This window comes from Panicum virgatum, chromosome 1K (genome assembly GCF_016808335.1).
Source record: "Panicum virgatum strain AP13 chromosome 1K, P.virgatum_v5, whole genome shotgun sequence".
In the NCBI taxonomy this organism is placed as follows: Eukaryota; Viridiplantae; Streptophyta; class Magnoliopsida; order Poales; family Poaceae; genus Panicum; species Panicum virgatum.
Window position 1 is genome coordinate 26,371,957 of NC_053136.1, and position 23,580 is coordinate 26,395,536.

Sequence of the window (23,580 nt, forward strand, 5' to 3'; positions counted from 1 at the left end):
GTCGGTTCGGTTTCGGTTCCTAGGCCGGTTAACCGAAGAACCGACCGCATCATACATTCAGCCACGAAGACATGAAACTGGGGTGAGGCCCAACCAAAACCCTAACATACCCGTCCACCCCACCCCCAACCGGCCAGCCCCAGACCCCCTAGCGCCCACCCCTGACCCCCCATACCCAGAACCCCCGACCCGGCCGGCGAACCCCCAAGGCGGCGAGGCCCCGACGCGGCGACCCCAGCACCCCGCGCGCGGTCCCGGCGTCCGCACGGACCGCACCGGCGCACCCCTGCTCGCAGCCAGCTGCTCGCCGCCGCTAGCTCCGCCCAGTGCCCGGTCGGCCGCCGGCGCTTCGTCCTCCACCAGCCTCGTCGCCACGTCCGGCTCCAGCCCCATCTCTCCACCAAGCCGCCACCGCCCGTCGATCCCCGCCTGGATCTGGCACCCGCGTCCAGCTCCCGCCCGGCCGCCACCGCTTCGTCCTCCACTCTTCTCCCGGCGCGCGGGTGAGGGGCGGCGGCGCACACCCCGCCGGCCAGAGCGGGCGCGGCGGCGGACACCTCTCGAGGTGTGCGACTCGGCGGCGCCGTGGCAGCGCCTATCTCGGCAGGCGCGCGGTGAGCTCCTGCACGGCTCAGCGGCATCGCAGCGACCCCTCCGCTCGGATTTTTTTTATTTTGTGAACTGTGTTGAGAGATGGTCTCGGTTCCTTCGGGTAGAACCGGAACCGAACTGAACTAACCGAAACCGAATTTGCTCGGTTCCTAACTATGAAAAGAACCGATCGGTTCTTATTTTCTAGGAACCGAACTTTTGCGGGAACCGAAGAACCAAACCGATTCTAACTGAATGCCCAGGGTGAAGCATCACCGTAACAAATTATGGATTAATTTAGAGCATCTCCAAGAGTTTCTAGTATTTTTTCCCAAAACTTGTTGTTTGCCAACTCCCTAAATAGGTATAGGGAGGCAAAAAAGAGTCTATCTCTAATAGTTCCTCATTTTTATTCCGAAAAATGAGAAGTGGTGGCACTACAAGAATAATTTCACAAGAAACTTCCATGGCTGGCGGACATGGCTGGCAGATAAGAGCTTCTTGCAGGTCAGATCGATGGTTTAGGGCACGAGAGGTCTTAAAATTTGGAGGAAAAGAAAGAGGACGATGAGAGGGTTCCGTTTTACATCCTACTTGCGCCGGTGATGCACCGTGGTGGCCAGAATCGAGCGGAAAGAAGTGGCGGCGGGCGCAGTCCATGGTGGATAGGCCAACGGCGGTGACGACGGCCATAGAAACTAAACCTTAAATCCTAACGTGGGAAAAAACCAAAAGAATGAATTGGATCCATGGCGCAAAGGAGGGATGGTGCGGGGAAGAAGACGACGCGACAAAAAAAAAGTCACGGGGGAGGGGCGATGGGGAGTGACGGAGGCGTGCATATTTTTACGCACAAGGGAACCTAATTTGCCTAGGAGAGGGGGAATTAGGACGGGAAACTATTGGAGAGTGGTTTTTTTTGACTTTTTTCCAAAAAAAAATAAAGATGGGAAAGAGAAATAAGGTACTCTTGAAGATGCTCTTAGCTCATTAGATTCGTCTTACGAATTAGCACCCATTTATACAAAAAGTTTTATAAACAGATTTTATTTGATACTTCAAAATAGTAAGATTCCTTTTAATGTGACAGGGGCTAAAAAGAAGTCTCCAGAAACAAATAGGGTCGTAGTGTTCTTCCGAGGCTGAGGCTGTCTACACCGGCTACCGTAAAAGAAACGATATCTGGCACTCCAATACCGCTTTTAGGGGAAAAACCCTCGCAGCGGGTACTGGGTGCCGGTCCGCTATCATTGCGGACGAGCCGCCGTCTGCAATTCCCAGCAAGGGATCGAGTCGTCCGCTACCGCCTCCCGAGGCTGGCAGCCCAACCACCCTGGCCCTCCCGCCCATGCTCAGAATACCCGGTCGCGGTGCCACTTGCCGCTGCCGCCGTCGCAGGGGAGGGAAGAGTGGCGCCGACAACCGAGCTCAAGCTCCGGATAGATAGTCGGGCCGCGGTTCTAATTCCGCAGCAGGAAGGGGTAGAGAGAGAGGAATGGTTGCAGTGGAGCTTGGGCGCCGCACCACAGCTGTCGTCGAGGCCAGGGAGGGGGTGGAGGAGGGGGAGGACGAGGGGGCGCTAGCACGCTCACTCACGGCGTTGTTGCTCGCCCGCCCGCGGTACCAAGAGCGAGGAGGGAGGCGCGATGAGGGAGGAGGAGGAGGGCGCCGCCGTCGCCGCGAGGCCCGCCACCATGAAGCGTTGCGGCCGGCGCAAGCTTGAGCTCTATCACGGCCGGCGTACTGCCATGAGGAGGCACGCCGCCGCGGCCTGGCCGTCACTCGCCTCTGCTAGCCCCGTCGGGCGCCTCCGCTGGCCTGGCATGCCGCGAGCTCCACCGGGGATGGTCGGGAGGCGGGGATGGCAGGGGCGCCGGGAGGCAGGGGCGCCGGGAGGCAGGGGCGCATGGGGACGGCAAGGGCGTCGGGGATGGTTGGGAGTTAGGGGCGCCGGGGAGGCGGGGGCTGGAGAGGAAGAGAGCAGGGAGAGAATGAGAGGAGAATAGAGCCGGGGGGAAAAGGGAAAAGGAAAAGGAAAGAGAAAAATGGAGAAATAGAAAAGGGAGAAAAAGTAAAGAAAAAAGAAAAGGAAAAGAAGAGGAGGGGAGAAGAATGGAGATGATAGTTGGAGATGGTTGAATAAAATATGTGATAGTTGGTGTAGGGGATGATATAGAATATGGATGAGTGCGGGAGAACTGAATAAAGAGGAGAGAATCTCGATAACCAAGACAGAATATTCCTTTTAGGGAATGAATTTAGAGTATGACGAGTGCGGGTAGCCTAAGGGCATCAATTCTCGATTGTTGAAGGGGACAACCCGACTGGATAGTTGTTAGGATTAAGCATTTGGGAACCCAATGGATCAGTTCGGCTCTTCCCACAGAAGTTCCGTTCCAAGAAAACAGAAACCGATTTTTTATAAGCAAGAATCGAGCGAATTCGGTTAGTTCGGTTAGATTCGATTTTGGTTCTAATAAAAAAAACCAAACTAACCAACCAGTTAGAAGCGAGGCAAAAAAAATGAAGAGAGCCAGAGCAGCAGAGCCCCAAATTGCACGACCTCTAGTATGGCGGACGGTGGTGGCTTGGCGGGGGCCGGACGCGGGCAGTGGCGGGTCCGCAGTGTGCCGGCATGACGAGTTGGACGCTGGCGGTGGCGGGGGGTCCACGGTGCGCCGGACGCTAGAGGTGGTGGGAGCCACGGGAGCTGGCGAGCTGCTAGGGGCAGGGGTGGAGAGTGGTGGAACGGCGGGGTGGGGACTTGGGTGGGGAAGCTGCGTCCGCGAGAGGGGCAGGGCCGACGCGGCGGGGTAAAGATTGGAGAGAGTGGATTGGAGATTGGAGAGGCCGAGAGGGGTAGGGCGGTGTGGGGAGTGGGTGGGGATGTGAGCTATGGTTGCTGGATGCTGAAAGTGATGTAGGCCCCTAAAGTGGGTTTTGGTGGTTAATGACAAAACACATGTGCGTTTAATCGTGTAATTGAGCATGTGTGCAGGTGATGAACATGTATAGGTGAATCAAGTGACGATATACGACCCTCAAAAAGGAAATGAAAAAGCGAAGTTCAAGTTTACTCAAGAAATTATTTTTTGAATTTGAAATTTGAGTATAGGAACGACGTACTATCAAGAGGGACTTGGTTCAAGGGTTTTGATTTAGATCTTGTGCTCAAGAGAACCTATACAAACATTTGTGAGCCACAAAACAACTCAAAGGAGCCATAAATAGAAGATTTTCCCTGCCTTACCCGGATACTCCGGGTATAGGGCCGGATACTCCGGACCCCATTGCCCGGAGTGTCCGGGTGCTGTTTCTGGGCTGAAAAGTCAGGGTTTCCCGTAGTCTCCGGGTACTCTTTCGCCCAACGGCTATTTTTGGGCTGAAGACTATAAATACCCCCTTCATACCCCTTCAGCCCCCTCTCTTGCCACTTTGGACGAACAGAACTCATACCTAAGCCAAAAAGAGCTCCCTCACTCTCCCTTCTTCATTCTTGAGTGATTCCCTTGAGGGATTTGAGTGAGAAGCAAGCAAGAGCAAGAATTAGTGATAGTGAGCCCCATTTCCATCTCTTGAGCACTTGGTTTTGGTCAAGCCCGCGGATTCAAGTTTGTTACTCTTGGAGCCTTGTGCTCCTAGACGGCTAGGCGTGCTTGTGATTGCTCAACCAAGATTGTGAGCTGCACAAGAAGTTTGTAATCTTCATTCCTCGCCGAGGAATCCATAGTAAGTAACCTTGGGCTTGAGAGGTGATCTCGCCCTTGGGAGAGGAGCATAGGGGTTCTTGAGCACCGTCTCTCGAATTCTTCCTCAACGGAGACGTAGCACCTTCGGGTGTGAACTTCGGGAAACAAATCCTTGTCTCCTTTGTCTTAGTTTACTTGATTTCTTTATCATTTGCTTGTGAGACTTCTTTTCTAGGGTTTGAGCTCGATCTACTCACTCACGAGTTTCTAGTGAACTTCGTTTGTTGGATATCAACCTTAAGGAACCCCTGGTACTCTTTATCTAGCTCGATCTATTTTTCTTGCAGAGATACTTGCTGTTTCGTTTCAGGTTGTTCAAACCCGGAGACTCCGGATATAGCTCCGGATACTCCGGACCACCAAACCCGGAGTATCCGGGCATATACCCGGAGTATCCGGGCTAGTCTGTGTCTGACTCTTTTGTTAAGTGTTTTTAAATTGCAGATTGCCTATTCACCCCCCTTCTAGGCATCTTAAGATCCTTTCAATTGGTATCAGAGCTTGGCTCTCCATTCAAAGGGCTTAACCGTCCGGAGAGGTCAAGATGTCAAATGATGAAAAGAATCAAGAGATTCCGGTTAATGAAGGTGAAAAAGGTGATCCTAGTGATAAAAGAGACAAAGACAAGAATGTAGAGCCATCCAACAACAACAAGAAGGGAAAGAATAAGAATGGTGGAGTAGAAAGTGAAAAAGAGACATCCGATGATGAGATGTCTTATGAGGAGTGGAAGGCATGGAAGAAAAAGAAGAAGGAGCAAAGGAAGAAAAAGACTAGCTCCCGAGTTATCATTGACTCTAGTGATGACTCCGACACCGATTCCATTAGAAGAGCCTCACGCTCTTCAAACAAGGGCAGCTCATCAAAGTCAAAAGGTAAAGGTGATTATAGAAGAGTTGCTCATGATTACACTTTTTCTCTACCTAGTGAGCATAATGCATCAATTCATATGGGCAAGCCACCTTTCTTTGATGGTACCGGATATAATCAATGGAAGACTAAGATGTTCGGATATATGAATGCAATCCACAAGGATCTTTGGAAAGTTGTGGAAGTTGGGTGTGAAATTCCGGATGAAGATGAAACTCCAACCCCGGTTCAAGCATATGTGCTACAATGGAATTTCCAAGCATTGAACATCTTACACACATCCGTGAGTCCCGAAGAGTTTGATAAGATAGAGGATGCTCCAACCACCAAAGATGCTTGGGACACTCTTCTAGTGAACCATCAAGGATCAAGAAAAGTACGAGAATCAAGAATCAAAACTTTAGAAGATGAATTGAGCTTGTTCTCCATGAAGAAGGATGAAGGTGTGAAAGAGATGTACAACCGCATGAAGAAAATTACAAATCAAATCAAATCTCTTGGTGGTGACAAGTGGGGTGACCGTGAGATTGTGGACAAGCTCTTGACCGTGTATATGGCTAGGGACGTTACTCTACCTAGCTTGATTAGAGCCGAAAGAGGATTCAAGCACTTCACCGCCGAGAATGTCCTTGGAAGAATTGAGGCTCACCATGATCAATTAAAGAGAGTCAAGATTAACCAAGATCTAGCCGAGCTTCAAGAACAAGCGGCCAAGAATAGTGGGTTGGCACTTCAAGCTAAGTCAAAAGGCAAAGAAAAGGCAAACCAATCCTCAAAAAATGAAGGCACTAGTAGTGATGATGATGAAGAGCTTAATGATGAGCAAATGGCTTTCTTTATCAAGAACTTCACAAGAGTATTGAAGAGAGGCAACTTTAGAAACTTTAGAAAGAACAAGAAGTATGAGCCAAGAAGAAGGTCTAATAGGCCATGTTTTGGGTGTAACAAAGTTGGGCATTTCATTGCCGATTGCCCGGAAGAGAAGAAGAAAAACAAAGACACCAAAGAAAACACATCCAAGAGAGATAGATCAAGATACAAGAAGCAAGCCGGAGAAGCTCATCTTGGTCAAGAATGGGATTCACAACAAGAAAGTGAGTCCGAAAAAGAAGATGTTGCAACCATGGCTTTCAAGGCATCATCTCCACATCCTACAAGCTTGTTTGGAGATCTCACCGATGATGAAGATGAAGCTCCTATCATGTGCCTCATGGCTAAAAACTCCAAGGTAACATTTCCAAACACATCGGATGATGAATTGGATAATGAAGTAGAAGTTGCTAAACTAGTCAAGAAATATGGTAAAGGGGCCGCAACTAAAATGATGAAATTAGTTATGAAACTAGATGAAGCGGATGAGACTCTTGAAACACAAGAAGAATTGATTAGACTTGAGAGAGAAAAATTCAAGGCTCTTGAAAAGGACCTCGCCTATGAAAGGGAGGAAAACAAGATGCTTGTGAACTCAATCAAAGTCAAGGATGGCACTCTTCTTGAATTGAAAGAGTCACTCTCTAGTGAAAAAGAAAAAGTGGATGATTTGACTAGAAAATTTCTTTTGTCAATGACACTAACACTTTCCTAAGGAAGGATAATGAGAAACTTCAAGAGAGCATAACAAGCTTACAAGCTAATCACACGACACTTGAGGTTCAATTTAATACTCTTTGGGAAAGTACTTGTAAGACTAAAGAGACATCTAATTCATCTAGTCCTTCTACAAGTAATGGATGTGCACGGTGCTTTAATATTGATATTCAAACTTGTGCTACTAACCATGTTGAGATGAATGCAATGAAGAAAGAAATCTCTAGACTCACTCACTTGTTGCAAGAAGAGGCTCCATCACATACTCAAGTCCCAAAGAAAATTCCCTTTACAAGGGTAGGTGAATTTGAGAAACACACCAAGGGATTTGGGTCAAGATACATGAGCAAGTTTGGGTTTGAAGTGGGTAAGGGACTTGGTAGGAATGGGCAAGGAACCCCACATGACATTCCATTTACGAAGAATAAGAACAAGACCGCCTTGGGTGCACAAGGAGGTCTAGTAAACATGACCACTCCCATTCATAAGACAAATGATGTAATTCAAGAAAGTGGTCATGTCAACATCATCAAGAGAGGCACAACATGTGATGAGGGTGCTAAGATTGTTGCATCCTCATTCAAAGAAGATCAAGGCCTCTAACCCAACTAAGATCAAGGCACAAGAATCATCTCATGTATCCTTTTATGCCGATTATGTATTGACAAGGAACCACCGTGGTAAAGTGGTTGCCAAGTTTGTAGGACACCGTACGTGGAACACAAAAGTGAAAAAACATGTATGGGTGCCCAAAGTTCTTGTGACTAACATTAAAGGACCCAAGTATTGTTGGGTACCTAAAAGAAAAGAGTAATTTTGTTTTGTAGGGATACTCCTCCGGTGGATCAACTTGGGTGATTGATAGTGGATGCACAAATCATATGACCGGAGAAAGGAGTATGTTTGAAACAATAACCGCATCAAGTGGAGATCATTTCATTACTTTTGCGGGAAAACAAAAAGGGAAGAGTGCTTGGTACCGGTAACATTAATCTAAACTCAAAGTTCACTCTCTCAAAAGTTCTTTTAGTTGAGTCACTTGGTTATAATTTGTTGTCCATCTCACAACTTTGTGATTCGGGCTTCAATTGTTTGTTCACTAACGAGGGTGTGACCGTCATTAGAAGAAGCGATGACTCCGTTGCTTTCAAGGGGGTGCTCAAGGGAAAGCTCTATCTTGTGGATTTTTCTCAAGAGAGGGCTCAACTTGATGCTTGCTTGATAGCAAAGTCTAGCTTGGGTTGGTTATGGCATCGCCGACTAGCTCATGTTGGGATGAGAAATCTCAACAAGCTTCTAAAAGGGGATCACATCCTAGGACTAACAAACGTTTCTTTTGAGAAAGACCGTGTATGTAGTGCATGCCAAGCCGGGAAGCAAGTTGGTGTTCCACATCCATCAAAAAGCATCGTCACCACCGCCAAGCCATTTGAACTTCTACATATGGATCTCTTTGGCCCGGTGGCGTACATTAGCATTGGTGGTAACAAATATGGTCTTGTCATTGTTGATGATTATTCTCGTTTCACTTGGGTATTCTTTTTGCATGACAAAAGTGTAGTGCAAGAGACCTTCAAGAAGTTTGCAAAAAGAGCTCAAAATGAATTTGAGACTAAGATCAAGAAAGTGAGAAGTGACAACGGCACCGAGTTCAAGAACACTAATATAGAAGAGTTTCTAGATGAAGAGGGCATTGGTCATGAGTTCTCGGTTCCATACACTCCTCAACAAAATGGAATTGTTGAGAGGAAAAATAGAACTCGATGCCGCAAGAACAATGCTTGATGAGTACAAGATCTCGGATCAATTTTGGGCGGAAGCAATCAACACGGCATGTCATGCAATCAACCGCCTATATCTTCACAAGATCTTGAACAAGACGGCATACAAGCTCCTACTTGGTAAAAAGCCTAATGTGTCTTACTTTAGAGTTTTTGGAAGTAAGTGCTTCATTCTTAACAAGAAACCCAAGAACTCTAGTTTGCACCTAAAGTTGATGAAGGTTTTCTTTTTGGTTATGCCTCAAATGCTCATGGCTATCGTGTTTTCAACAAAACCTCCGGTTGTGTTGAAATAGCGTGTGACGTGACATTTGATGAATCTAATGGCTCTCAAGGGGAGCAAGTTGATAATGTTGTAGGAATGGAAGAATCATCAAGTCAAGCTATCAAGAAGTTGGCGATTGGTGAAATAAAGCCTCAAGAACAAGTGGACAATGATGATGATGAGTTGATGTTTCAAGGGTCATCTACCTCTACATCCGCTGCAAAATCCGGAAACTCCGGATATGAAGCCGGAGACTCCGGACATCTTGACCGGAGTATCCGGACTTCAGACCGGAGTATCCGGGATACTCAAGCTGAGGCATCAATCCAACATCAAGATCAGTCTCAAGATAATACAGAAGCTGAACCAATCCAACATCAATCCTCCATTCCACATCCAAGAGTTCATCACATAATTCAAAAGGATCATCCCGTGGATAATATCCTTGGAAGTATAAGTAAAGGGGTAACCACTCGATCTCGTTTACCTACTTTTTGTGAACATTACTCGTTTGTTTCTTCTTTGGAACCTCTTAAGGTGGAAGAAGCATTGGATGATCCGGATTGGGTGATGGCTATGCAAGAGAAATTGAACAACTTCACTCGGAATGAAGTCTGGTCCTTAGTAGAAAGACCCAAGCAAAATATCATTGGAACCAAATGGGTCTTTCGAAATAAACAAGATGAACATGGCGTGGTGACAAGAAACAAAGCAAGGTTGGTTGCTCAAGGCTACACACAAATCGAAGGTTTGGATTTTGGTGAGACGTATGCACCCGTAGCTAGGCTTGAGTCAATTCGTATTTTGCTTGCCTATGCTACTCACCATGATTTCAAGCTCTATCAAATGGACGTGAAGAGTGCTTTCCTTAATGGACCAATCTCCGAATTGGTATATGTTGAGCAACCACCGGGCTTTGAAGATCCAAAATTCCCAAACCACGTCTACTTGCTCCATAAGGCGCTCTATGGGCTTAAGCAAGCCCCTAGAGCATGGTATGAATGTCTTAAGAACTTTCTCTTAAGAAAAGGCTTTGGAATAGGCAAAGCCGATCCTACTCTTTTCACTCGCAAAGTTGATAAAGATATCTTTGTGTGCCAAATATATGTCGATGACATTATATTTGGCTCTACTAACAAAACTTGGTGCGATGATTTTATTAGGATTATGACAAAGAGATTTGAGATGTCCATGATGGGTGAGTTGACCTTCTTCCTCGAATTTCAAATCAAGCAACTCAAGGATGACACTTTCATTAGTCAAACCAAGTACATCAAGGATATTCTCAAGAAGTTTGACATGGAAAATGCCAAGCCCATCAAAACTCCCATGCCAACCAATGGGCATCTTGATCTCAATGAAGATGGCAAGGCCGTGGATCAAAAGGTATATCGCTCCATGATTGGATCACTTCTTTACCTTTGTGCATCTAGGCCCGATATTATGCTTAGTGTGTGCATGTGTGCAAGATTTCAATCTAATCCGAAAGAATGTCATTTGATGGCGGTTAAGAGAATCCTAAGATATTTGGTCTTCACTCCTAACCTTGGTTTATGGTATCCCAAGGGCTCATCTTTCGATTTACTTGGCTATTCCGATTCGGATTATGCCGGTTGCAAAGTGGATCGAAAGAGCACTACGGGGACTTGTCAATTCCTTGGCCGGTCCTTGGTAGCTTGGAGCTCTAAGAAGCAAAATTCGGTTGCCTTGTCCACGGCGGAGGCCGAATATGTCGCCGCCGGTGCGTGTTGTGCACAACTTTTGTGGATGAGACAAACATTGAGTGACTTTGGTTGTCATTTTGATGCAATTCCTCTATTTTGTGACAATGAGAGTGCAATCAAATTAGCAAACAACCCGGTACAACACTCCTGAACAAAGCACATAGACATTCGTCATCACTTCTTAAGGGATCATGAGGCTAAGGGAGATATTGCTTTACAACATGTAAGCACCGACGGGCAACTTGCCGATATCTTTACTAAGCCTCTAGATGAGTCAAGGTTTTGTGGTTTGAGAAGTGAACTAAACATCTTGGATTCTCGTAACCTAGCTTGAATTACTGCATACACTTGAGTGATCATAGATTAAGTGATTATCAAAATGAAAAGATCTTGAAAACTTTCAAAAATTGGGTGTTTTTGTGTTTATAAAAGGCTTGGTTCTTCACTTTACTCACTTGAGATCATTGTTTCCATTGATTGATTGTTGGCTGATCTCAAGTTGAGTAATTTCTCTCACACCATTAGATCTACAAAATCTATCTTAGCCAAATCCATCTAGATCAAGTTCTTTTGAACTTCATTCTGCTCAGTCTCAGGGGGAGCCGGAGTCTCCGGCCCAGGGCCAGGAAACTCCGGACTATCCGGATACTCCGGCCCTGGGGCCGGATACTCTGGATATCTGGTTTTTACTATATATACCGCTGGGGGGTCGGGGTAAACGGTTACCTTCACTCCCTTTACCACAGCCGCCGCCCCCTCTCCTCTCCACTCTCCCACTCATGCCCTAGGGGCGATTCCTCTCTTCCAAGCATCAAGAACTCGTAAATCTTTGAAGGAAGACTCTCCTCCCCTCCGGAAACTCCGGGAAGTCTCGGATTTGAAGTTCCCGCGCTCTCAACGGTCTCAAAGGTACTTTTGAACTTCGGATCGCCCGATCTCCCAATGTCGTAGGTTTCTCTGAAAAATCTCTAGGGCATCCCTTCCTAGCATGTGTAAGAACATTTTCCTCAAGTTTCATTCAAATCCCATGGTCAAATTCTTAGATACTTGAAACTTAGGGTTTCAGGTGCTCTTGTCCGGATACTCCGGACATACACCCGGATACTCCGGACCCTCTTGGCCGGAGTCTCCGGGGATATACCCGGAGTCTCCGGATTTGATCACCACCAGCACATCTTTTTTCTTCCAAATTCTATCCAGCTTGGTCTTGATCCTTGTTATCTACTTAGGCATGGTGAGGCCACGCGCTGGTGAGTCCTTGGAGGACGCGGAACAAAGAAGACAAAAGAGGCGTCATGATCATCACACTCAAAGGGAAGATGCTCCTCGAAATCCTCCAAGGGAGTTGCGTCCACGTCATCGTGCCAGGAAGGAACCCGCTGGGAGTAGTTCTAAGGAGCCAAGGAAAGCTCCTTACATTTTGCAAAGCCGAGCAGCGGCTCCTCCATCTCGTCCAACTCCAACAAGCAAGGGTATTGCTCATGACATATGTCCTAAGACCCCTCCTCGTTTGGTAGTTGAGTACCCTCCCGGGCAGCGCACTTATCCTAACATTCCAAGGCTTCATCGACCTGGGATAGTGCCTGGCTTCACAGTAGAGATGGAAAGAAACTATTACAAGCAAGATGTGGCACTTAGAGAGGCACGCAAAGAGAAAGTTTACAGATATGACAAGAGTGAAGGTCTTGAGCGACGCTTTTGGTGCAAGCTTCACGAAGACTTCTATTCTTCAGTTGTGATGCGTAAGTCTCGTGCTCCCATTGTTCATTGCAAGTACGTGGATTGGAAATACTATGAGAATATGAAGGATCCATTCTTTAATGAGGCTATGACAAAGTGCAAGGAGATGGGTCTCTATGATATTATGGGTTTTCGCTATGATTGGAATGAAGAGATCCTTGCTCAATTTCATTCTTCTTTATATTATGATGAAAATGAGATTGCATTTTATTGGACCACCGAAGGAGCAAAATATGGAGTGGATTACATGACCTTCTCTAGGATTCTTGGACTTGGCACTAAGGATGAGAAGAGAGATCACATTCATGTTGAGGAGCAACTAAAGACATATCAAGTACCCACCTTGTTCTACAATCCTTATTGTGCTCAAGAAGGAAAGGCAAATCATCTCTTGCCGGTTTATTATGCAATGAATCAATTCTTTAGAGCAACCATTGATGCAAAGGATGGTGATCCCGTGGCACTTAGATACTATGCAGTGAATCTTTTAGCCCGGACTTTGCCAAGTGGTAGACCTTTTTGCATTATGGACTTCATTTGGAATGAGCTAAGGAGGACTATGATTGAGGCCAAGAAGTCCCTTCCTGCTGCACCTTACATCATGTATATGATAGAGAGGGTGACCAAGGTCACATTTCCAAAGACAGTTAAGCATGAGCCTCTTCACTTGCGTGTCCGCTCAGGTGATGCACCACCTCCTCCTCCAGCTCATGCAGGTGCCACAAGGAACCCAAGACATGATCCTGCTCCATCTTCTGTGGGTGCCTCTTCATCGTCTCGTCACCGTCATCATGACTCCTTTATGAAGAGGGCCCTCCGTAGCTTATTTGGGATGTGTAGGAATATTGCAAATGATGTGCATGAGAACACAAGGTCAATCAATGAGATTCGAGGTCATTTGGGACTTCCTTTGGATCCTCACCGCGAGCTCCCAGACTTTGATGATCCATTTGCTGAGTGGGATGCCGCCGATGAGGCTTCTATTGCCGCTACTCATGCTCCACTTCCACGTGCTCATCGTCAGCCCCGTTCTCCTCGTCGCCGTACTTCTTCCTCCCGCCGTGCTCCTCCAAGTGGCCAAGAGATCTTTGATGAGGATGAGGAGACCGAAGAAGATGAGCCCATAGGCTATCGTGAGCACCCCGACTCCGATGAAGATGAAGATACCTCCGAGGATGCCGCCCAAGATGAAGATGATGAGTAGATGGACTTCATGCTTCTTTTCATTCCCTTTTTGGCACTTGATGACAAAGGGGGAGTGAAAATGCCATTTATGTACTCATTTGGGCATGTGTCGCCTTTGTATCGAACTTATGTCGTTTCCATTCCGTTTTAAACTCTCTGGATCGTTAGTAAGGACTATGTGGTATGAGAACCTTTGTAATGAGTGCTACTCTGTGCTTAGCTGTCGAACTTGAGTTATTTCTAAGAAATTTCTGCTAGTGTGTGACATATTTGAGCTGTGGATTATCTGTTTTCTGTTTTTTTCTGTGTTCTGGTTCAGAAAGGCCGGATACTCCGGGCTACAGGCCGGATTCTCCGGATATCTTGACCGGAGTCTCCGGACTTATACCCGGAGTCTCCGGGTCCAGCTGACAGATACACATTTTATTGAGTGGATAACATGTCATATGCATCACACATATTCTTGGCACTCACCTGTTCACCCCACTGTAAAACTTATAAGAGCTTTTGTGTTTCTCTCGATAAATATGCCAATTGTTGACATGTCAAGTCAAAATTGAAATTCAAAATTCTTGGCATACATTTAGGGGGGAGCTCTTATATGCTAGATGTTTTTCGCTTTATGATTATCAAATGAGTTACATGTGGGTTGTCATCAATCACCAAAAAGGGGGAGATTGAAAGTGATGTAGGCCCCTAAAGTGGGTTTTGGTGGTTAATGACAAAACACATGTGCGTTTAATCGTGTAATTGAGCATGTGTGCAGGTGATGAACATGTATAGGTGAATCAAGTGACGATATACGACCCTCAAAAAGGAAATGAAAAAGCGAAGTTCAAGTTTACTCAAGAAATTAGTTTTTGAATTTGAAATTTGAGTATAGGAACGCCGTACTATCAAGAGGGACTTGGTTCAAGGGTTTTGGTTTAGATCTTGTGCTCAAGAGAACCTATACAAACATTTGTGAGCCACAAAACAACTCAAAGGAGCCATAAATAGAAGTTTTCCCTGCCTAACCCGGATACTCCGGGTATAGGGCCGGATACTCCGGACCCCATTGCCCGGAGTGTCCGGGTGCTGTTTCTGGGCTGAAAAGTCAGGGTTTCCCGGAGTCTCCGGGCATATACCCGGAGTCTCCGGGTACTCTTTCGCCCAACGGCTATTTTTGGGCTGAAGACTATAAATACCCCCTCCATACCCCTTCAGCCCCCTCTCTTGCCACTTTGGACGAACAAAACTCATACCTAAGCCAAAAAGAGCTCCCTCACTCTCCCTTCTTCATTCTTGAGTGATTCCCTTGAGGGATTTGAGTGAGAAGCAAGCAAGAGCAAGAATTAGTGCTAGTGAGCCCCATTTCCATCTCTTGAGCACTTGGTTTTGGTCAAGCCCGCGGATTCAAGTTTGTTACTCTTGGAGCCTTGTGCTCCTAGACGGCTAGGCGTGCTTGTGATTGCTCAACCAAGATTGTGAGCTGCACAAGAAGTTTGTAATCTTCATTCCTCGCCGAGGAATCCATAGTAAGTAACCTTGGGCTTGAGAGGTGATCTCGCCCTTGGGAGAGGAGCATAGGGGTTCTTGAGCACCGTCTCTCGAATTCTTCCTCAACGGAGACGTAGCACCTTCGGGTGTGAACTTCGGGAAACAAATCCTTGTCTCCTTTGTCTTAGTTTACTTGATTTCTTTATCATTTGCTTGTGAGACTTCTTTTCTAGGGTTTGAGCTTGATCTACTCACTCACGAGTTTCTAGTGAACTTCGTTTGTTGGATATCAACCTTAAGGAACCCCTGGTACTCTTTATCTAGCTCGATCTACTTTTCTTGCAGAGATACTTGCTGTTTCGTTTCAGGTTGTTCAAACCCAGAGACTCCGGATATAGCTCCGGATACTCCGGACCACCAAACCCGGAGTATCCGGGCATATACCCGGAGTATCCGGGCTAGTCTGTGTCTGACTCTTTTGTTAAGTGTTTTTAAATTGCAGATTGCCTATTCACCCCCCTCTAGGCATCTTAAGATCCTTTCAGATGCGCCGCCAACTCGGGCCACTTGGGCTTCATGGGGTTAATTTGCAATGGGTTTGGTTCTTCAGTTAACCGAGTTGAAGAATAGAACCAAACTGAAGATTTCGGTTCCTGAGAATTAGGAACCGAACAAAGAACCAAAATCCTCAGTTGCGGTTCTCGGTTAGTTCGGTTCGGTCCTCGGTTCTCGATTAAATTTGCCCAGTCTGAGAGTAGGGAACTGAATCGACCCTGTTCAGGAGGTGTTGAGGTCCATTTCTTCTAAACTTAAGTACTACATGGAGCCCTCTCCATTTAGCACTAACTAGAGAGTCCACTTATTTTCTTTAACACGTTCTTTACAATGACAAAAAGTAACAACCAAACTAAAAAAATAACAAATCAGAGAAACTAACTCCGGCAATCCTTCATCTCTAGCGGGTCGTGGCGGGGTGGTCGACGGCGGGTCGCCGTTGGGCGCAGGTAGCTATAGACGTCGGCAGGGTTAGGGCTCGGGTTAGGGTTTGGGGGTTCGGGGTTGAGGGAGCTTCCATGGTGTCGGGTATCAACATTAGGGATACCCAAAGACAAGGGGTTAACAAATAAGCAGCTCAGTTAGGCTGAAAGATGGTCATGCCCAGCCGAACGGTCTGACCTCCACGGGATGACTCCGTCTTGCCCGACCAGCAAGAGGATGTTCTGCCTTGCCTGACCAGTGGAAGGGACTCCGCCTCGCCAAAGGTCGGGTGAGGGGAACACGTCTAACCTACGAGAGGGCCCGTCAGGCCCGCGCCGCAAAGAGACTAACAATGGCATGGGTGGAGAGGCGATAGGGCGTACCCTGACATGATGAACACTGGATTGCACCCCTTCCTGTCATGGCCTATGACAGTTTAGGCAGTAGGGTAGGGGCATGCCGTGCCTCAGCGGAGATGCCTCCACGATCCTCTCTCTACAGACCATGCAACAGGATAGGACTGACCATGGAGGATTGCGGCCACGGTAGGCCCATGCGGACCCACAACGATTGGAGTGGTGGAGAACGCGAGATTCTCTCTCTCTCTCTCTCTCCTGTATTTCGTCCCCTCTCTTTGAAGAGGTACCACAGGAGCTCAGCGGCTAGCTGGAGACCCGAGGATGTCTCGACCAGACGAGAGCTTAGTTCACACGCATGCACACACTAGAGACTTGGGACGCCGGTCGCACTCTCGACCATTTGTACACCCCTACTGCAAAACAGTGCAAGATACACGAGCTGCCTCGTACTGAACGTAGAAGTTGCTCTAATACTATATCAACAAACGAAAGGTAAACACTCAAACTTTGCGATTCCCTGCTGGCTGTTTGACGTTGAACTCGGAGACAAAATTGGGATTTTGCCATCATCAAAAGTGGCCTTTGCTTGTTTGCCATCCCACAAAATGGATTCGCTGGACTGCCATTATCAAATCGTGCCAACACGCTAGAGTGCCATCTGGGGGGATTTTAACTCAAATTTGATTATTTTTTGACTAGACCATATTTTCTTTCCCGTTTTGCCCTGGCCATAGGAGCCTTATCCATAGGCCTCTCTCTCTCTCTCCTGTCGCCACAAGCCGCTCACCGAGATCGCCCACTCGCCCCGGCGCACCTCCTCTGACACGCTTCCTTCGACGTACCACCCGGGAGGCCGGCAGCGACGCGCCTATCACCACGTACCATGCAGCAAGCCTCCTCCGACGCGCCCGGAACCGTCGCACCGCTCGGCAGCAACGCGCTGCCCGCCACCGACGAGCCGTGCAGCCCGGCAGCGAATCCCGGCACCAACGCGCCGCCCCGCCACACTCGAGCTCGGTTATTGCTGCCATGAGTGAGGATTCCAGTTCATCGTTCATCTCTGCAGCTGCCTTTTATATGTATCCTTAATGAAGTAGTCGGATGGAAATTCCAAAAGCACAAAGGGAAATTTTTCTTCAAATGCGTCAAGTACACTGAATCTGTGAGTATATATTGCTCTATTGTTTACTGTCATATACAATTGGATGAACGAAAAAGGAGAACTGAAGGTGTTTATTTGTAGCTGGGAGAGAAGAAATGTCCATTTTTCAGGTGGATGGAAGAGTACAAGCAAGAAGTGACAAAGAAGGTGAAAAAAAATATTTGAAAGCTGCAGTGCATGATGAAAGTCAGGTTGAAACTGAAGCTGTGGGAGAAATGAAGCGTCGCAGCAGGATTTATGATGAAAACAAGGTAGTAATCAAGATAGACAAGCTTATTGTTCTGGTGCAGCTGCTGGTGGTCCTTTATTTAATCATGACTGTCATAGTTCTTTTAGGTGTGTAATGCTTATTTGCAAGTGATTGTACATATTGTAGAATTGCGTTGTAATGACAATAGCAGCATGTGTATTGACATTGAATCCTATGGAATGAATCTCTATTTTCTTCATAAAAAATAGTGAAGCATCATGTGTAATGATCAAAATAGCATGTGTTGTATGTGTTTGAACATAATTTCCACACAATGTGATTATCACAATAGATGAATAACATTGCACATAGCAAGGTTTGAACATAATTTCCACACAATGTGATGATCACACAATATGTAAATAACATTCCAGATAACATCCAAATATGTTCAGATAACATTCCAGATAACATCCAGATAGGTTCAGATTACAAAGCATAGTAGCATCTTGACACAAGTCCAAACAATTGCACAGTAGCATTTAGAGTTAAATACACCAGCGGCCCTCGAACTTGTCCTGAGGTGCCACTTAGGTCCACGAACTTACAAAATCGAAATATGGGACCCTGAACTTATTAAGTTGTGCCACTTAGGTCCATACCTCATGACATGACGCCACGTGGCATGAATATATGCAAAAAAACCCTCCAAAATTGCTATCTTCTACTTTCACCCCCTCCCTCCCGTTCTCTCTCTTTCTCTCTCCCGACGCCTCCCCTGCTTCCTCCGCCAGTGCGTGGAGCTCGCCGCCGCCCCCTGCCTCGTCGCCTTCCACTGGAGCTCGCGGCCGCCGCCGCCCCTTGGAGCTCGTGGCCGCCGCCCCTGGAGCTTGCGGACTCCGCGCTCGCCGCCACCCCTAGAGTTCGCGGCCTCCGCGGCCGCCGCCCCTGGCTCGCCGCTTCCTCCTCTCGGTCTCGAGCCGGTGGCACGGCGGAGCAGGGGCCCCACCCCCGTCGGCATAGCGGGAAGAACTGGTGGCGGCGGCGCATCCAGCTGGACATCGTGGAGCACCACAGCGCCGGCGGACTCGACACTGGAGGCGGTGGGTCGGCGTCCTTCTTCAAGCCGTGGTGCGAGCAGACGCCGGGCAGCAGCAATGGGCACGACAGCTCGGGAAGGGGCGGCGCTCCAGCTCTTCTACGCCGTGGGGCTCGCGGAGGCGTCGCTCATCCTGTTCGAGAAGGCCTACTGGACATGGAAGGTCTCCGTCCGCAAGCTGCTCCACCAGGTGAGCGCCGAGTGCAAGCTGGGCGCGTACGGGCTCGTCTCGCTCATGCGCTCCGTCTCGCCGGCGAGCACCAGCCTCGACCTCGTGCCTCGGCTCTGCTATGCTCTGCGGTGGTGGCCGGGCAGCGACGCACGTCCCCGGCGAGCGGCCACATGCACGACCGTGGCGTTGCCGGCGAGGTGCCACGCACGCACGACCGACGCATTGCCGCCGTGCGTGGCTCCGTCAGCCTCGTCAAGGTCCGCCAGCCGCGGTCGGGTCCCGCCGCCGCCCACGAGCTCTCCGCTGCGGTCGCCCTCGTCAAGCTCCGCCGGCCATGGTCGGGCCCTGCCGCCGCCCGCAGCTCCGCCGGCTGCGGTCGCGCCCCGGCCGCTGCCGGCACCGCGCGCGTCACCGCGCCGCGGCCCCAGTGCGCGCCCTGAACAGGCGCCGCCAGTCCTCGGCCGGCGCCGCTGGCTTCACGGAGATGGACCCCACCACCACGCCGTCGATGCAGATGGTGCGGTACCACGGGCGGGCCTCATCCACATGCTCGTAGGCGTCGCGGAGATGGACCCCGCCACCTGGGCTCCTCCCTGCTCGAGCTCCATGCCGTCCCTGAACACCTCGAGCTCCGCGGCTCCACGCCGCTAAGCGGGCCCCGCCTCCGCGGCTCCGGACCGCGACGGTGGCTGCGGCACCGTGCCTCGTCTCGTGTCACAGGGGCCACCGCGCCGTGCCCTGCCCTTCGCGCCGTGCCCTGACCACCCTCGCCGCCGCGCCGTGCTGTGCGCTGCTGGGGCGGCCGCGGAGGCCGGCGGCTCGCAGAGGCCACCGCGCGGCATGTGTGGCAGCCCTGCCTCCTCACTATCTCTCCCTCAAGGATGCGAAGGTAGAAGATAATAAAACTTAAGGATTTTTTTGCAAATATTCATGCCCCTTGAAGGGGTATGGACCTAAGTGGCACAACTTAACAAGTTTAGGGTGCCAAATTTCGATTTTGCAAGTTCGTGGACCCAAGTGGCACCTGGTGACAAGTTCGAGGGCCGCTGGTGTATTTAACTCTAGCATTTATGTTACATTAACTAATGTCCTGAAACATAAGTTCTCAATAGAATCAGTTGAGTTTCATTTTCCTTGGCTTCAACTTTTTTGTTGGGCTCCTCTTGTTGACTTTCTTCTCTGGTGAGGCATCAATGATGGAACTTTGACCTAACAAAGATTTTAGTTGGCTGCAGTAAAAAGCATCAATATAAGTTGTTTGAAGCACTTGGGTATAGCTATAAAGAAAGAAAGAAAAATATGTTGCTTACCCTCTTGTCACCCTATTGGGGTTGTTTTGTATGATCTACTCTCTTGTGAGCCTTGTGGGGCTTGAGAGTGCATTTGGGGCTGCTGCAATTTTTTGGTCATTAGAAGCATTTGGGGCATCTACAAGTGTGAATTCTTGGTCATCTGAAACAATTGGAGCAGTTGTAGGTGCAATTTCTTGACCATTTCAAGCACTTTGAGCAGTTGCTTCTTTCTTTGCTCTCTTTGTTGGGATTTTTGCATTTTCACCATACTTTGTTGTATTTTTTCTTGGCTTGCTTTGTCTTTTCTTTGTCCCATTTAGATGGCATTTGTAGCTAGTCTCACCATGGCCCAATTCTTCACAAAGTTAGCACCTCTTTTTTCCTCTGATCACTGTTTTTCCCCTTTTGTGCTTCTATTTCAGCTTGTTTATCAGCCTCGTTTGTTGTTTCCTTGGCTGCCTTCTTTCCTTTGCTATTACCAGATTCAAGGCAGCCTTTTTTTTCCTAAGTTTTCTGTTCCTACCGGTTGTCTTCTTGGGAAGTGGTGCATGAACCCTAATAGACAAATCAACATTTGGCCATTGGCTCCTATCTGGAAATGGCTCTATAGTTTTTTTATATGCTGCCCTGAACCTCTCAACAGAGTAGTACTCGTGCATGTAATCCTCCATGTGTACATTAGTGGACTGTACACTTATTATCAAAGCCAAAGCATGCTGGCAAAGCCTACCAGTATGCTACCACTCAAGACAGGTGCACTCATGCAAATCTAAGTTAACAACATGCCTGTTGCGAATATTTGTGGTGTCATAAACTTGAGTTGTGTTGTTACCAGAGTCTACAACAGATAGATGACCAAGACCTCTAGTTTTTGTCTTCAACTGATGTATCACAGCTGGGAGGATCTTCCCCATCAACCTTACTAAATTTTTTCTTCTTTTGGCCCACAACACCATAATCATCTCTCTGAGTTTGTCTGCAAGCTCAACAACAGGAAGATCTTTCCAGACTTTAATCCAATTGTTAAACTCTTCAGCAAGGTTACTAGTGATATAATCATATTTAATGTTACAATTGAAGGCACCTCTCATCCATTTCTTGTAATGGTGGGCCTGTAGCCACACCAGCATTTCAGGACTAGCTTCAACAACTGACTTGAAAAAATATTAGAAGACTGATTCCCTGTAAGCTCTAGCTGTAGAATACATCACCACCAAACCTTTTAACAAAGTTATTCATTAGGTGTTTAAAGCACTCCCTATGTTCAGCCAGGGGAAACCCTATATTAACTACATTTTTAAGACCTTTGCATGCATATGAAGAAATAGCTAAAACTGGAAGATCTCCTATGGCCTTATGCAATTGAATTATAAACCAAGTCTAGTTGTTTGTTTTTTCACCATCTATGAATCCAAAAGCAACAAGAAACATCCAGTTGTGACCATCTATAGCACAAGCTACAGCTAAATGACCATTTCCATATATCATTACGTGTTGTAGAGTCTACAACAAAGTATGGCCTGCAACCCTCTAGAAACCCATCAATGCAAGGCTTCAGTGCACAAAAAAAATCTATGGAAATAGAACTTGCCACCCACCTTCTCAAGGCCTATCTCAATAACACTACCTAGAGACCTTTTGAGCACCTCTGCCCTCCAATTGAATGGCATCTGAAAGCTCTCTTCCCAGTTGCTATACAACTCTGTCAAAGCAATTTTCCTACCCTTCCAAATAGTATTATAATGAATTTGACACTTGTGCTCATCCTGTAGTATCTCGAGCAGGTCCTTAATTCCTGTTGTTATCTTCTTTCTAAGGTGATGTATTGCCTTTGAAGCAACCCAGGCACTGGTTGGTGTGGTAGTCTTCCTCCTAGCACTTAATGTGTGCATGTGTGATTCACAATAACCTTTGTCACCTGCGGGTAAAAAATATGCAATGAGAGATGTACAAAATACATTGGTAATCTCAATTGAATAAAGAGACAACAAATAAAATTTCACAACATTGCAGTTAGTACCATTACAGTGTGTCCATCAGGTTGCGTACACCCAACAAGATACCAAGGACAATCTTCTGCTTTGCAGTTCAAACGCCTCATTTATAGCAAATTGTCTCATAGCCAACCTAAACTCCTCCTGGTTACGATACACGGTGTCAAGCGCCATATTAGGCCGATTTGGGTCATGAGCCACAATCATCTCCCCAAGTAAGTAGTCATCAACAACAATGGCTGCCCCGGTTGTATCAACTTCCTCTCCATTGCCAGCCCCTGGTAAGTTGTTAGCTGCCTCCCTAGCCTTCTTAGCCATCTCATCCTCAGCACTGAACCCGAGCAAATTATACATCACCTCATCGTCAATAATCTCTAATCTTCCCTCATCATCTCGATTGTCTTCAATCAACAACTTATCCCAATCAACATGTGCCTACAACTGCTGTGCAGGAGGTTCTACCATTGCTCTATGTTGCACCTATTCCAACACGTGTGTCGGACACGATACATGTCAGACACGACGATTCACTATTTTTTTAAAAACAGCGACACGACGACACAACATATACTTCTTCCTTTGACTTCTTCAGCAAGCAATTAAACAACGTTGAAGTTCTAAAATTCGGCCCTACAGCCCATAATGCCAAGGCCCACTACCTCAACCCTACCTCATCAATTCTTGCTGCTCCTCCCTGAAAGTGCATCTAGGCCCCTAATGGGTTTTGATGAATTGAATGACAACATGATTAAAGGACTAATGTTTTATTTGAGATGTCATGAGCAGGGATTTATTTGTGTATCAATTTATGTATTGACTCATGTATCAAGGAATCAAATAAAAAGAGAATTCATTGTTGAAAGTCAAGCATGTTGTGACAAGAAATGAGAAACAAATATTCATGCAATGTTGATATATGGTTTCTATTCATGGCTTGACATATTTGAAGAATATGTGAGATATAAAATAGTTGAAAGTATTATTGCAAGGCTTTATGGAGTTAAACAAAAAGAGAAGACATACACTCATGTGCTACATATTGGTATTATATTTTGAAGCTTGCAATGATTGGAATATTGTTATCAAATCATGGTTACAAAGCAAGACAAGCACATCATGAAGGAAAAATAGAAACGAGTGCTCATGTATTACTTGGTGGTTTCTAAATATGTCTTGTCAAAATAAAACATGTCTCGTCTAAAGGATCAAAAGCTCCTGATTACAAAGTAAGACAAAGAAATGAAGATATGTGAATGACATATGGAATTTATTATTGATGTGCAAAGTTTAGCTCAACATGGCAAGGGTAAGTGATGAAGAAACCAACCGAGATGACTAGTGTGAGGGACTAAGCAAACTTTGG